We start from the raw sequence: 14,235 nt of genomic DNA on the forward strand, positions 1-14,235 counted from the left end.
TCAAGAGGTTTCGCTTGCACCTTGTGCAAATAAAGCTCTTTTTAATTCCTCACATCAGCCTTCACCTTCCTTTTTTGTGCTGTGCGGCGTTTTTTCTCTTTTTGAGAGGTCTTCTACATCCTCAATAAACACTAGTGACCCAGTGCCTTTGTAAGCCATGGATGCCCATGCCATCACGCTGCCTCCACCGTGTTTTACAGATGATGTGGTATGCTACAGATCATGAGCCGTTCCAAGCCTTCTCCATACTTTTTTTTCCCCATCATTCTTGTACAGGTTGATCTTAGTTTCATCTGTTCAAAGAATGCTGTTCCAGAACTGGGCTGGCTTTTTTAGATATTGTTTGGCAAAGTCTAATCTGGCCTTTCTTTTATTGAGGCTTATGAATGGTTTGCGGGTTGAAGTGGAGAGAGAATCCGGCGCTACTGCACTGACACTGACACCTACAGGTGCCAAGACTGTTTACCAGATAGCAGGACAGTTTTATGAATAGTTTGCACCTTGTGGTAAACCCTCTGTATTTGCTCTTGTGAAGTCTTCTCTTTATGGTAGACTTGGATAATAATATGCCTACCTCCTGGAGAGTGTTCTTCACTTGGCTGGATGTTGTGAAGGGGTTTTTCTTTACCATGGAAAGGATCCTTTGATCTTCCACCACTGTTGTCTTCCGTGGACGTCCAGCCTTTTTGTATTGCAGAGCTCACCAGTTCTTCTTTTCTCAGAATGTACCAAACTGTTGATTTGGCCACTCCTAATGTTCCTGCTATCTCTCTGATGGATTTTCTTTTTTTGCAGCCTAAGGATGCCCTGTTTCATTTGCACTGAGAGCTGCTTCGACTGCATGTTGTGGGTTCCCAGCAAAAGCTTCCAAATGCGAATGCCACCCCTGGAATCAACTCCAGACCTTTTACCTGCTTAATTGATGATGAAATAACGAAGGAATAGCCACAACCTGTCCATGAAATAGCTTTTGAGTCAATTGTCCAATTACTTTTGGTCCCTTGAAAAAGAGGGGGCTACATATTAAAGAGATATAATTCTTAAACCCTTCCTCCAATTTGGATATGAATAACCTCAATGAAAGCTGATAGACTGCACCTTAAGCCCATATTCATTATTTATCTGTAACTTGAATGTATTTTGGTACACAGCCGAAATAACAAAACTTGTATCAGTGTCCAATTATTTCCAGACCTAACTGTAGTTGTTGCATTTTTTGAAGGTGAGTATGTTATTCCAGAAAATCTTAATTCCTTTTAGTTATTCCTCCTTGTTGGACGGTTTAAAACCTTTCTTAAATGATCCTTCAGCGCATGCCACACCAAATCTATAAGGTTCAAATATGGTGATATGGGAGGGGAAAAAATGGTGAATTAGTTGAACAGATAAAACAGTTTAAAACCATGAAAACAGTTACTCTACACTGGACACATACTCTGGTGGCGTCTTAACACAGTTGATCCCACTCGCAAGAATATAGGTAGAAGAGGCGGTATGTTTAGGGTCATTACCCTGGAAGAACTAGTGACCACCAGATGGGAGATCATGCCCAATGTATTTAACAATACAGGTGACAATTTTGTCTTGGAAAAATACTTTATCATGATTCCTGGAATAAGAAAAGAAAGAATTATGAAAAATCTGAACATTAGGGTACAGAATAAACTACATTTGTTCAGTGCATAAGGCTGTAGCATGTGACTTTGTGCATTATTTTACCCTCAAAGATGATTTTGCATCTTGGTCCACATCTAGAGATCGCACCCCACACATGCATCTTCAGTGCGTGCTTGGGCAGCGGCTTCAGAGATAGGCGTCCTTTTTTGAGGAATGCAAAAGTGGCAAATCTCATAAGAGCTACAGTTGTCTTGTCAGAAAAGATTACATCCTGAAAAGTCTTGCAACTTTCGATCTATGCCCGTGCTTTGTCCACTCTTTTTATCTTGTTGGCCTCCCTTATCATAGGATATGCTTGTTATGGTGAAGGGGTAAATAGGCTGACTAATAAAGGTTAAGCCCGCTTGGGTACCCCTAACCCATGTTTTGAGGTCCTTGAGTGTCAGCTCTTGGACCTATATGTCAGAGATGCATTGCTGGGATTCTGTGCAAATTATGCAACATTAAATATTTTTGGGGCCTTTCTTGGGGTGCTTGGACCAGGAGATTTCTAGGCTGTAAGTTTCAGGGTGGGTTTGAAGGAGAAACTCTACAGAATGTGGCTATGTAGCAGGGTTCCAAAGTTACAGGATACCCCAACGATATATCCGGGCATCAAGTAAGATTCTCGGATATATAAAAGCATATTGCTCAGTGCAAACTTCTATTTTGAAAACGTTCTTGCGACTCAAAGCCAGGATTCCTGTGCAGCATGATCCAGACAAGGTAAATGGGGCATGAAGGGGTTAATGTATACAACAAGCATGGGGTCCCTAGTATAAGGGGGGATGCTCAAGTACATGCCCAGTTACCCTGAACCTAGTATAGGGGTTCAGGGGATGCTCTAGCTATATGATAAAGCTGTGAATGGTTTTTGTGTGTAAAATGTTTAATGTCATGTCTAGAATGTGGCAGGGATGTGGCCAGTAAGTGTAGGCAATATATACCCTATTCCATCCATGACACCAGAACAGGAACTTACAAATTTTTAACACACAAGATACAGGGAATAGTATATTATTTTAAAGAGTTATGTTTAATATGTATATGTATTGATAACCTGTCAATGAACTGTGAGATTTCTGAGTCCTGGGTTCCCGAGGCACCATATGGCTACCAAGCTTGGTGCCTATGGGTCTGTGCGGAGTCCGGACTTGAAAACTTGAAAGCCTCAGAGATGACAAGGTGTTAGAACAGGAGGAGTACTGCAGTTATACTTGAGAAACTCCGTCCTGGCACAGGACAATCCAGCCACCATTTGCCCAACCCCAGACTCTGTGGAGCCTGGAGCCGGGGGGGGGGCTTAATATTTTAAGAGGCAGAGGTGCCAGGTTGGCGCATGCCGCTTAGCTGAATGAGAAAATGTGCCCATCCGGTTTTGGAATACTAGCAAATTGGTGATTGGCTGGCAGGAGAATTCCCACGCGCTGATTGGTGGTAGTGGTTTCTGAATTGGACTCTGAACCCCATAAGAAACCTTGCAGACAATCAGGAGAGGAGATTCCAAGCACCAAACCATCACCGGCAAATTCAAAGATGCTCTGTGAAGAATAGATGCGATCCGGCTTCAGAGATTTTGACTCAGAAAAGTTTCTAAGTCCCGCTTTTTGAGAATGTAGCGGTCACGGCTGGGATTGCAAGCTGAATTGCGTTCCAGGACTTCCGTGAGTACCTCCCTGTCATTGAAAAGGGATCCTACAGAGGTGGTTTGTGACAATTTCATTTAAAGGAAGATTTTATTCATTAGCCCCATTCCCAGTAAGTGTGTTAACTGTGCAAATTGTGTAACACTGTGTGTATGTCTTTTCCTGAAATAAATTACAATTTATTTTACCTCCTTGCTTTGCTCAATCATATGATCCCGGTATAAAAGGTGTTGATAAACCTCGTCTCCCGTGACAACGCTATGTAATGACAAGGAAGAATTTTGTAGGTACGATACAGTGAAACCACACTTTGACCTAAAGTACAGTAGTGTACTGTACAACACTTTACCTGTACTGTCCTAACTACTGCACAGTAATTACAGTACAGTATCAACCTGTTTCTGTCACTCTGCATACTATTGCAATATACTGTACTTTATTACAGTAAAACACTTACTTTACACATTAATATTTCCATCCCAATTAGCGTCTCATGAACCTGATGCTGTTCTCAGATGCTGTTATATTGTGACTGTTCTCTAGAACAATCTTGACTGTTGCTGCACAGCGCTCATCATTAGCCTCGCTGATTTCGTCCACCAGGCGCTTTGCCGTCCAACCGTTTAAAGGAAAAGAGAACAATTTGTTAGGCCCAAAAATAAGTCAAAACAAATTCATGTCATACAGTACTTTATGCAGTATTCTAAAATAAATGCAAAGAAAACAAGTAAACAAAAATGCATTTTGATATGCAAGACGCTTTTAGAGTAATAAAAGAAGCAAGAGAAAAAAACATTTTATATTTTCTTCTAAAAGTAGTACAGTAAATTTGTGGCTCTAAAATAAGTGCAAAGAAAACAAGTCAAAAAAATGCATTTTGATATGCAAGAAGCTTATACAAGTAATACAGTAATTACAGAATGAAAACAAAAATGCTTACTCTGTTGTGACTGGGGGCCTCCGCTTTACACTTTTTGTCTGACCATGGGCAGCTGACAGTGCTTTTTGCTAAATTGAGGCCCGAATTACTGTAAGTAACCAGCGTTTGATATGTAAAATTCTGTGTCCTTTCTTGTACATATCGTGTATTCTCATGCTGAGATCCTTTGAAATAACTTTCCTCGGCATCGCTGCTTTAGAAAATTATTCAATCAGTATATTCAATGTGCATTGAATCAACAGAAGTGATGGTGTATTTATAATATAATGGACCTTGCTCGACAGGATAAGTATACACCCACTTTTAACACCTGAAACTCGTGTGCATGCCCGCCAAAAAAATTAAATAAGGACACAGTGGATAAAAGGTGACACAAATTGTATAGCCTCCGACATGCTGATCTCTATCTGAATGAGCTCTTGTACAGATACTGTATTGTGCATTCTTCCATCTGCTTCCCTGGATCAACCCTGATTCTACGGATGCAGGAATCTGCTTTCTTCTGCTCTGCCGACCAAGAGAAAGCGAAAGACGGAAGCTGTTTCCAAGCCAAAGCCTTAGGTGCCTAAAAAAAAGGTTCTGAAGGCTCCCAAATGCAAAGAACCCTGGCCCTTTGTATGGGAAGAAGAAAATGTCCAAAATCAATGGGGATCAACTTTTTTTGGACGGGCCACAGCAGTGCCCCCTCACACACTGAAGCTGAATCGTGCTACTGCCTTGACCCCGGAATTGGACTTCACTACCCCTGCCTCTCAGGCCTCAGATCCCAGGCTAAAGTCAGTGTACTACTCCCTACCTCTGCCTGCGGGTAACTATCCTGTTTTACAGTCAGCTTCTTCACAGCTAGCAGTTACCAATATAACATCTACGTTTGCAAATTTGGTACAGTGAATGGCTGTGACAGTGCTAGTCTCAAATCAGAAGGTGGACCCACAGGGCTGAGGTAGGGGTGTAAATTAACCAGACCAGAGCCCTGTGCAAGAGTCTTGTAAGAGTATTTGTAGTCGTATGGAAGCAGGGGTCAGGACAGGCGGCAGTGGAGCAAAGTCCAGGCAACAGGCAATGGGTCAGGGCAGGTGGAAGGCAGCGAGGTCGGTGTACTGGTCCGTGGTCAGCAACAAGAAATCCAAACAGGTAATGGAAAGTGCGACAGCAAAGACCGACAGGAGCTGCAGAAACACAGAACTTTGCTTGGCAACTCCCACCATGAAGTCAGTCTTATAAAGCAGGCTGCCAGTAACCAAAATGGCCAAATTGAGTGGAAAGGGCAGGCGGCCTGAAAAACACGCACTGGCAGCAAAACCTAGCAAGGATCGAGCAGAATCCTTACAATGGCGTGTTCTATATGTATGTCCTATATCCAGTAATAAGTACTTGTTCTATCTCTCTGTAACGCATAGGTTGGAAAGACAAGATCCACTGCAATTCTAAGAGGTCACACTTCAAAAAGCAGTAGCCGAAAGACCAAGCTTTGTTAGTTGGCTTGTTAAAGTTCAGCAATGTGGATGGCAAAAACATCACATATTTTATTGGGGAAAAGCTTTAACTAGAAAAGGAACATCAAGACACGTCTAATTTTAAACTGTGGCCCTGTGATCATATGTATTAAGTCAATTTAAAAAAAAAAAAATATATATATATATATATAAAGAGAGAGAGAGAGAGAGAGAGAGAGAGAGAGAGAGAGAGAGCGAGAGAGCGAGAGAGAGAGAGAGAGCGAGAGAGAGAGAGAAAGCAGTCATCCCTAGCAAGGAAAGACAAAGGACAGCACTACCCGGAGGAAGGTCCTACATGGACCGAAACGTTGGTCTTGTTTGTGCTGTACCATCTGAATACAGGTTTTTTTGTTGCTATTTATCCTTGAGTGCTGTCCTTTGTCTTCCCTTGCTAGAGATGACTGCTTTCTCTGTTTATTTCTATAGGACAGGCACCATACAATTTCACTTTGATGGTAGTGCCAGCTGCCCTCTGTTTTATTATATATATATATATATATATATATATGTATATATATATATGTGTATATATATATGTGTACATGTAGAGGTATCAGTACCGTGTTAGCCGAGCTTCAATAATCAAGAAATAAATAGATGATACCGTTCTGTGGCTAACGAAATGCTTTTATTTGTGCGAGCTTTCGAGATACACTGATCTCTTCTTCCGGTGATGTTACAATGAATGAAGCAAAAGGTATACTTAAAAACAGTGTCTCTTGGAATGTTATCTGTGCTGTTCCTTCCCCCGGTGTGGATATGTTTTTTTCAACAAAAAAGTTTTTATTGGGACATGAAACAGTGCATACAGTGTCTGACAACCCGCAAGCATACATGGATAGTTTCGAGCCCAATATTTTGTTTTTTTTAAAGTCGAACAGTACATGTACTGACATATCATAGGGGAAAAGCAAATGAAAAGAATAAAAACGACAGACTAACTAGACGGACAAGACGAACCCAGGAGGGGGGGGGGAGGGGGAGGGGGGGGGGGGTGGGGAAGGCCAAGTGAAGCACCTCTCCTGCTTGTGTTCTGCGACCACCATCTTCGCGTCTTGTTTGGTCAGGATTTTTCCCTTCACCGTCATGCTGTTCATCCACGGCTGCCCTACCAGTATTCTGGTCTGTCATTGTGTGTGCTGTCTCCCCCCAGGAGAACGCATTTCATCTTATCAGAGCAGGATATTGGTGGCATTCACCCCTGGGATGTCTGATTGGTCTAGCCAAGGGGCCCAAGTTTTTAGGAAGTTTGTGCCGGTGTCATTGACCAGACTCGTCAATTGCTCCATCCGGCAAACATACCAAATTCTGTTCCGAATTTTCGTAATTGTGGGTAGTTCTGGTTGTTTCCACAGTGCAGCAAGTTCACACCTCGTGGCTGTTGCAAAATGTGCAATCAGTTTTTGTGCCGGTCTACTTAGCCCTCGCCTGCGCCTGCCCAGCAGGAACAGCCAAGGGTCCAAGGGGACCGGGCACCCGAGAATTCTCGTCAGCCAATTTTGGATTTCCTCCCATAAAGGAGCCACTTTGGTGCACCCCCCCCCCCCGGTGTGGATATGTTTTATGGCTAGAGGTGTCAAAAGGTTCCTGAAAGCAAGTGATGTAAGAGTGTGTGTGTGTATCTGTGTGAATATAAATGAATGGAGAGCCCAGAGTATATACAGTGCTTTACAAAAAGGTGTGTGTGGAGTGGGAGTGGATATAAATGGTGTGGGTAGGTGTGGAAATGTGAGAGATTGTAGCACAATTAAAAGTGTGTGTGGATACTATGTGGTCCCTATAGGTATATAGGGATGGAAAAATAAGGAGTATTAGTATGTGTAAGAGACAGCTGTGTGTGCATACATATAGCACAATATGTACAGACATGGCCTATAGCGCTCATGGGAAGAGAGTTCACTTGTGTCAGTAATGAGTCATAAAATTTCGATCTCTGTTTAGGCCACCGCGAAGTGTCCCGAACAGTTGCATAAATTTGTATTCATGCAACTATCTCTCTTTTGGTGTTTTAAGATTACCTTTGAGCACGGCAACCCTCAGATTGTTCATCTTATGGCCAGAGTCAGAGAAATGTTCGCCGACAGGACAGTCTCTTGTTCCGCATGTGATGCTGTGGCGATGCAGGTTCATTCTCTTGTTTAGCCCCTGCCCTGTATGTATATATATATATATATATATAAATATATATATATATATATATATATATATATATATGTAGCCATGCTGTAAAATGGACTGCAGTTTCCTCTTCTGCTGGCAGTAAGGCCTGGTAAGTTATGGGAATGCCAGCAGTAATAATGGAGGTTTGCCCTCACACCCTGGTGAGGTGCCCTATGTGTGGATGGGAGTGGCTACATACTCTAAGTCCACCATTAGTGACATCAGAGATGTGCCTGCCTCCTGAGAGATATAAGGCACAGCACTGTTCAAAGTTAGTGTTGTTGGAGTAAGGAGCAGGTCTGTGGCCCCATTATATATCAATCAGCATCAAGCAAGCGACGCCATACTGTGTCCAGGGACCTGGCACAGGGGTGATCTCCCTAAGGGCAGAGGGGATCCCACTCCATTGGGAGGGTGTACCTTTAAAGGGATCACACGCCGAGATGTGCGGCTGAGTTCATCACTGCGAGGGGCAGCTAGCCCATAACGCAACTACAATAAAGATGCTCAAGTTCAACAAATCCTTGCTGTGTGGGTGTGAAGTTCTTGCACAGGAGGAGGCACCACAGAGGAGTTCCTCATCAGTTACATCTTCCTGCAGACGCAGAGATCCTGATGAGGTGGAGGCGCTGCACTGGATATAGGTAGGACTCATGCACACAACCTCAGCTGCCTGTCTGAGCTGACAATCCCCATACACCATCATGCGTGAGACTCAGAAGTCCTATTGCCAACAGGTGCACCACCAGACACGACCATGTAATGGGGACTGGTTAGACCACAGAAGCCAATGTGAGATTGAGTGGGTCAGGCTAGGCCAGAAAATCCGTTATATATATATATATATATATATATATATATATATATATATATATATATATATATATATATATATATATATATATATCAGCAGATATTACCAGATCTTCATCTGGAAAGAAGAGACAGCACATCCCTGAGGACTGGTTTCTTGGGAAGTGTGGTTTCCCCATGTCTGAAATTATGGCTCCCACTCAAAAAACAGTCTTGAGCAGTAAATGCGAACACAGTACCACTGATTCTTCAGAACTTCTCAAAGCAAGGAAGAAGAAGAAAAATAAAGAAGTATTTAATCAAGGAAAAGATGCCCTAACTCAGACACTTCAATCTGCACGAAAAGAGATTGATTGTCTTCATGGACGTTTAGATAAAGCGCAAGATGCCAAGGCTGCACTACAGAGCGGTCTATCCTCAGCAATTGCTAAGTGTGTTCTCCAGGAAAAAGAAAAGCACCAGTTGGAGAGTGACCTGGATGTCATGTCAGGTGAGCTGGAGAGGGCATATGCTGATGCTGTTGAGGATCAGCGCCTCGCTTCTAAAAGTAACGAATTCCTGGAAATCTCTATGAAGGAAATTGACAGGCTTTATACAGAGCTTAAAGTCTCCCAGGAGGAGATTTGCTACTTCAAAAAAGAGATGGAAGTTGTTCGGGAGGAGAGATGCTACTTGAAAACAGAGATACGTTCTATGATAGACGCCTCCGAAGAGTTAAATAGTAGGTTTGAAACTATAAACCAAATGAGTAAGAACTTCTCTGTCCAAGCTAGTGAAGGAGATAAAAGACTCCATGAATCAGAAGAGGAGAAGAGACTATTGATAGAAGAAAAGTCAAGGATGCAATTAGCGCTGGAAAAAGCAGAGGGTGCCTGGGAAAAAGAAAAATATCAGTTGGAGAATGACAGAGTGATCTTGTCAAGTAAGCTGGAGAAGGCCTATGCTGATTCTGCTCAGTACCAGACTTTCATGGCTCAAGTTGACGCAGCACTGGAAGCATCTCAGAAAGAGGTTCACAGGCTTACTACAGAGCTGGAAGCCTCTAAGGAGAAGAGTTGCCACTTCAACACAGAACTATGTTCATTGAGAGAAATCTTCGAAGGGTTAAATATCAGTTTTGAAACTGTAACCCAAGAGTGCAAGAATTTCTATGCCCAAGTCAGTGAAGGAGATAAGAAACTCCATGAATTAGGAGAGGAGAAGAAACAGTTGGCCCGGGAAAAAATAGACGTGCAGACAGCACTGCAGGATACAGAGAGAGTGCTGCAAGAAGAACGTGTCTCCCTGGAGTAGCGCACACAAGCAGAAAATATGCTACAGAGTCAGCTGCAAGAACTGCATATACATCTGCAGGACACGAAAGAGAAATGGGTGAATGCTGAGGAAAAGCAGCGAGTTCTGCAGGAAGAAAGTTTCCAGACTGCCTACAAGGTAAAAATGCTGCAAGAGTATCTGAGTACCCAGTGTGTTCCCAAAGAGCAGCATGAGGAGCTGAAGGCCACACTGAGCATAACCATTGCCTCACTTGAGGAGGAGCTTAGAGCCCAGGTAACTCTGTATGAGAGGGAGCACAAGTCGGTCCAGGATCTGAAGCAAGACTTAGAGGAGCAGAAACACTGCTCCATCCCTAACAGCCAGTTAGGCTGGGACTCTTTCCAAGAGAAAGAGTCCTGGAAAAGACAAGCTGCTGAGACCATAGCAAAGGAATTTGCAGAGCTCCAAGACGTGATGAGGGATGCATGGAAGCGAGCTCAACATTATCACAGTGAAGAGATGAAAGCCCTGAGAAGAGAATTGCAGGATGCACTTAACCAGGGATCTCTCACTGAGGAGTGGAAATTGCAACAACACCTACAAATGAAAGAGCTAAGCTGACAGCTGAACACACATCACAGTATCTCACAGCGCTACAGGCGCAGATCGCTGAGCTCAAGACACAGCTTGCCAAAAAAGAGAGGGAGGAGGTGTCCGTCCGTCAAGTGGCTGGCCTGACACTGCGCTTTGGGGTCAAGATGACTGATGCCTGCAAAGTGATGAATCACACAGCCCATGAGAAGGCCCGGATGCAGCTGGACAAAGTCTATGAGGAGTACCGGCAGCTACAGGTCAGAAATAAAGAAAAAGAAACACATTTAAGCCTTGTTCTAAGTCAGCTGGGAGATATGGAGTCACGACTCAACTCCAAAGAAGCTGACCTGACAACTGCTTTGAGTGGGAAAAGAAGTGCGGAAGGACAGCTTCAAGAGCTGAAAACACAAATAGCTGGTCTTTCATTGGGTGATGCCACGAAACGGCAGTCGCAAGAGGAGACCATGGAGAGCGAATTCTGTGTCCCCACTGACTCATGTGGAAAGGCTGCAGCCGTCCTTGATGCCCACATTCCTGATGTCTCTGCCCCTGCTTTTGGGTTGAACGCACTCATTTGGAGATTCCTTGCAGCACTCAATGTACCTGTGGAGTACCCTCTGCCCGCTGACAAACCACCAGAGGTGGGTCACCTTGAGTCCACTTTTCAGCATAGGCCTTCTCCAGCTTACTTGACAAGATCACTCTTTTCATCAAGGCCTCCGGGAAGAGCCTGGTGGATCGTCAGGAGAACGCTCTTGGGAGGGGGGAGTAATGTCATATTCTCTAGCCTGTTGTACCCATGCTTGGCCACCAGGACTCCTGCCACTCTCAATGTCTAGTTCTAGCCTGCAGTACCTATACTTGTCCACCGGGATTGCTGCTGCTAAACTAAGGAACATTCCAGACTCTGATACCTGACACCTCTTCACCTGTGCTCCCTCTCAGCCTGCATATATAAACCTCCCTTTCCTGCTCCTCCCTCGCCTCTGTTTCAAGTCAGACTCCTATGCACATGCCTCTGATCCTGATCTGTTCCTGTACCTGTATTTGAGTCTGTTCGCAGTAAAGGCCCTTGCTGGTAATCTGGCTTGTCCTTGTTTGTTCCCGTTCTCGGTCCCTGCTCCCAGACCTGTCCCTGCTCGCCTGTCCTGTTCCAGTCTCCTCGTTGCCGACCTCTGCTTGTTACCTGACTTCGCTACCTGCCGCCTGCCTCGGACCCCTGCTTGTTACCTGACTTCGCTATCTGCCGCCTGCCTCTGATCTCTGCCTGTGACCCCTACTACGCTCCTGCTGTTCCAGCCACCGAGATCCTACCCGCCACAGGAGTCTCCCATGACACAGCGCCTTGCAGAAAGTGAAGAAGGAAAAGGCCTTGAAGGAGTTTTGTTTCAATGAGGAGGGTTTTTGACTAAGGCTGGAGTGCAACAGGAGATCTGTGAGGCTGACCGTAAAGAAATAATGGGGCTCAGTGGTCAGTTCTCTGATTTGTTTCACATCATTGGGAGAAAATACATTTCCAGACTAGACGTACTGGTAAGCCATTTGTCATGGGAGACCAGGACTTTTAACACTTTTTACCTTTCTGGGATCATTCACTAGGCAAAACAAGGAAGTGGAATAAAATTAGGTTTATTCAGGTAAACCCGCGTACACACAATGAAATACAAAATACAGACGAAATATACACTTACTGGGGTTCTGGAGGTGAAAACTAGACAACCTGTCCACTCCACGTTACTGGAATAAGCCTGGAACAAGTAAGATTGGTCCTCAGAACTTGTCCTCAGCCTGGGCTAGGCTTCCCTGGCACCTCAATGCCTAGTGCTTTGCTATTGGGAGCAAACCACCTTGGAAAGTCTGCCGGCACTTCACTGGACCAAGTCCAAAGATTGCCTGTAAGTCTGAGAGACTGAGAGACTGAGAGAGCGAGCTCTCTGATTGGACAGTCCCTTACATAGACCTCTGTGTCTTATGTCTTATGTCTACCATGGAACAGGGACTAGCGGCCAATCAGAGCATGGGAACTTTTCACACCAGCCAATCAGAACAGGGGCTCATCTGGCTGCTGATGTCAGAGGAGGAGGCGTGCCAAGCCAGCATGAAAAACCGGGTGGTCAAGAAATATGAATTAGCCAATGGAAACGCTCATACAAGACGCATCTTCCCCTAGCTAACCCATTGCCAGCTTCACCAAGTCTGGCAGTCACAAAGGGGCTCCAGTGGGGTGCCCCTGTTTTCTGGAACTGGCACTTAGCCTTCCCCTGCTCCCCACATGTACATATGACACCTCACCAGGGTGGAGGGCAAATCTCCATGGTTGATGCTGGCAATCCTGTATACTTACCAGGCTTATTGCCAGCATGAGAGAGAACTGTATGCAATTTTTAATACATGGCTACATTCTCCCCCTGGTGAATCCCAACGGCCCGTCTGGGACCTAATTTTGGTAGACCTTCTTCCAGGAAGCACTGCAAAACATAATAACATCATTTCACAAATTTACATTATACAGTTCTCATGATAATTTAACAGCTACAGCGCCTGCTGTCCAGCAGTTGGCACTGTTTCTAAAGCAGACCCTATTATCTTCTTACCTAATAATAGTGCCTAGGTCTAGCTTCTTTATCTCCCGGCCAGCATTATCTTTAACTGTTAAGCTGTTCTCCCGGGGTAACCCATTCTCCGGGCGGTACTCTACCTTATGCATATGAACATTGCGCCCAATGCTCTATACCCTCATTAATTGGGAAATACGTTCTTCTTCTCTGTGTCCAATGCATTCTCCACCCTTGGACCGGATAAACTCCTCTATGGTCTCTCTCAACCACCCATGCCTTTGGTCCTCTATTTCCTGCATTAGAGGTTCAGGGACATAAGGGTACTCCAACCCGTGGGATTTTTTGTATCGGGTCATATAGCCATTTCAGCCCTACTTGACCAAATCAACCTGGCGTTGCCTGGTTTACCTGGCAACACCCATGATAAGGGTTCAGCGGGTTCTACGAGGTCCCATAACACGCCTGATCCCTTGGGATCCACTACCCCTGAACTGATATCATACCACCTCAGTCTCAGTTCCTCTTGACGAGCCTACTCTGTGAATTCCCCTGTGCCCACCAGTAATCCACCACCCATTTTGTCTTAGGATAAACCTGGTGCGATCTAGCCATGCCTCATACCCTTCAAAATTGGGGGCCCACCACCTGGTTTCCCTAACCGCTTGTGGTACCGCTACGGTGCCCTCATCTTCCTCTAACTCTCCCCCTGAGGATATCCCTGAGGTACCGGTTCATCTTGAGTTGGACCCCAACCTTTTGGGCCTACTGGTGACCTTGACACTAATAGAGCTAGGACAATCACTTGAACCAGATACCTGTCACATATATCTTCCCCATCCCGACCCATCATCAGACGTGAAGCATTCCCCATAGTCCAAGTTCTCCCCAGTCCTTTCATCGGAGGTGGCTCGGGACTCCCCAGAAAAACCTTGGCTCGACTGGGACCCGTACGAGAAAGTGATAGGTGTAGGGGCTTTAACTATGGCCGGGGGTTGGGCGTAGGGAAACGCGGCAGGCATCCGCGGGGCTACGTCCCGCATCTCTCCGCTACCTGGCCCGGTGCCATCGGACTGGCCTTCCGGTTCTCCCGTCTCGCTGCTCCCAGGCTTCCGCAGGGC

The sequence above is a fragment of the Ascaphus truei genome, chromosome 4 (genome assembly GCF_040206685.1).
Source record: "Ascaphus truei isolate aAscTru1 chromosome 4, aAscTru1.hap1, whole genome shotgun sequence".
In the NCBI taxonomy this organism is placed as follows: Eukaryota; Metazoa; Chordata; class Amphibia; order Anura; family Ascaphidae; genus Ascaphus; species Ascaphus truei.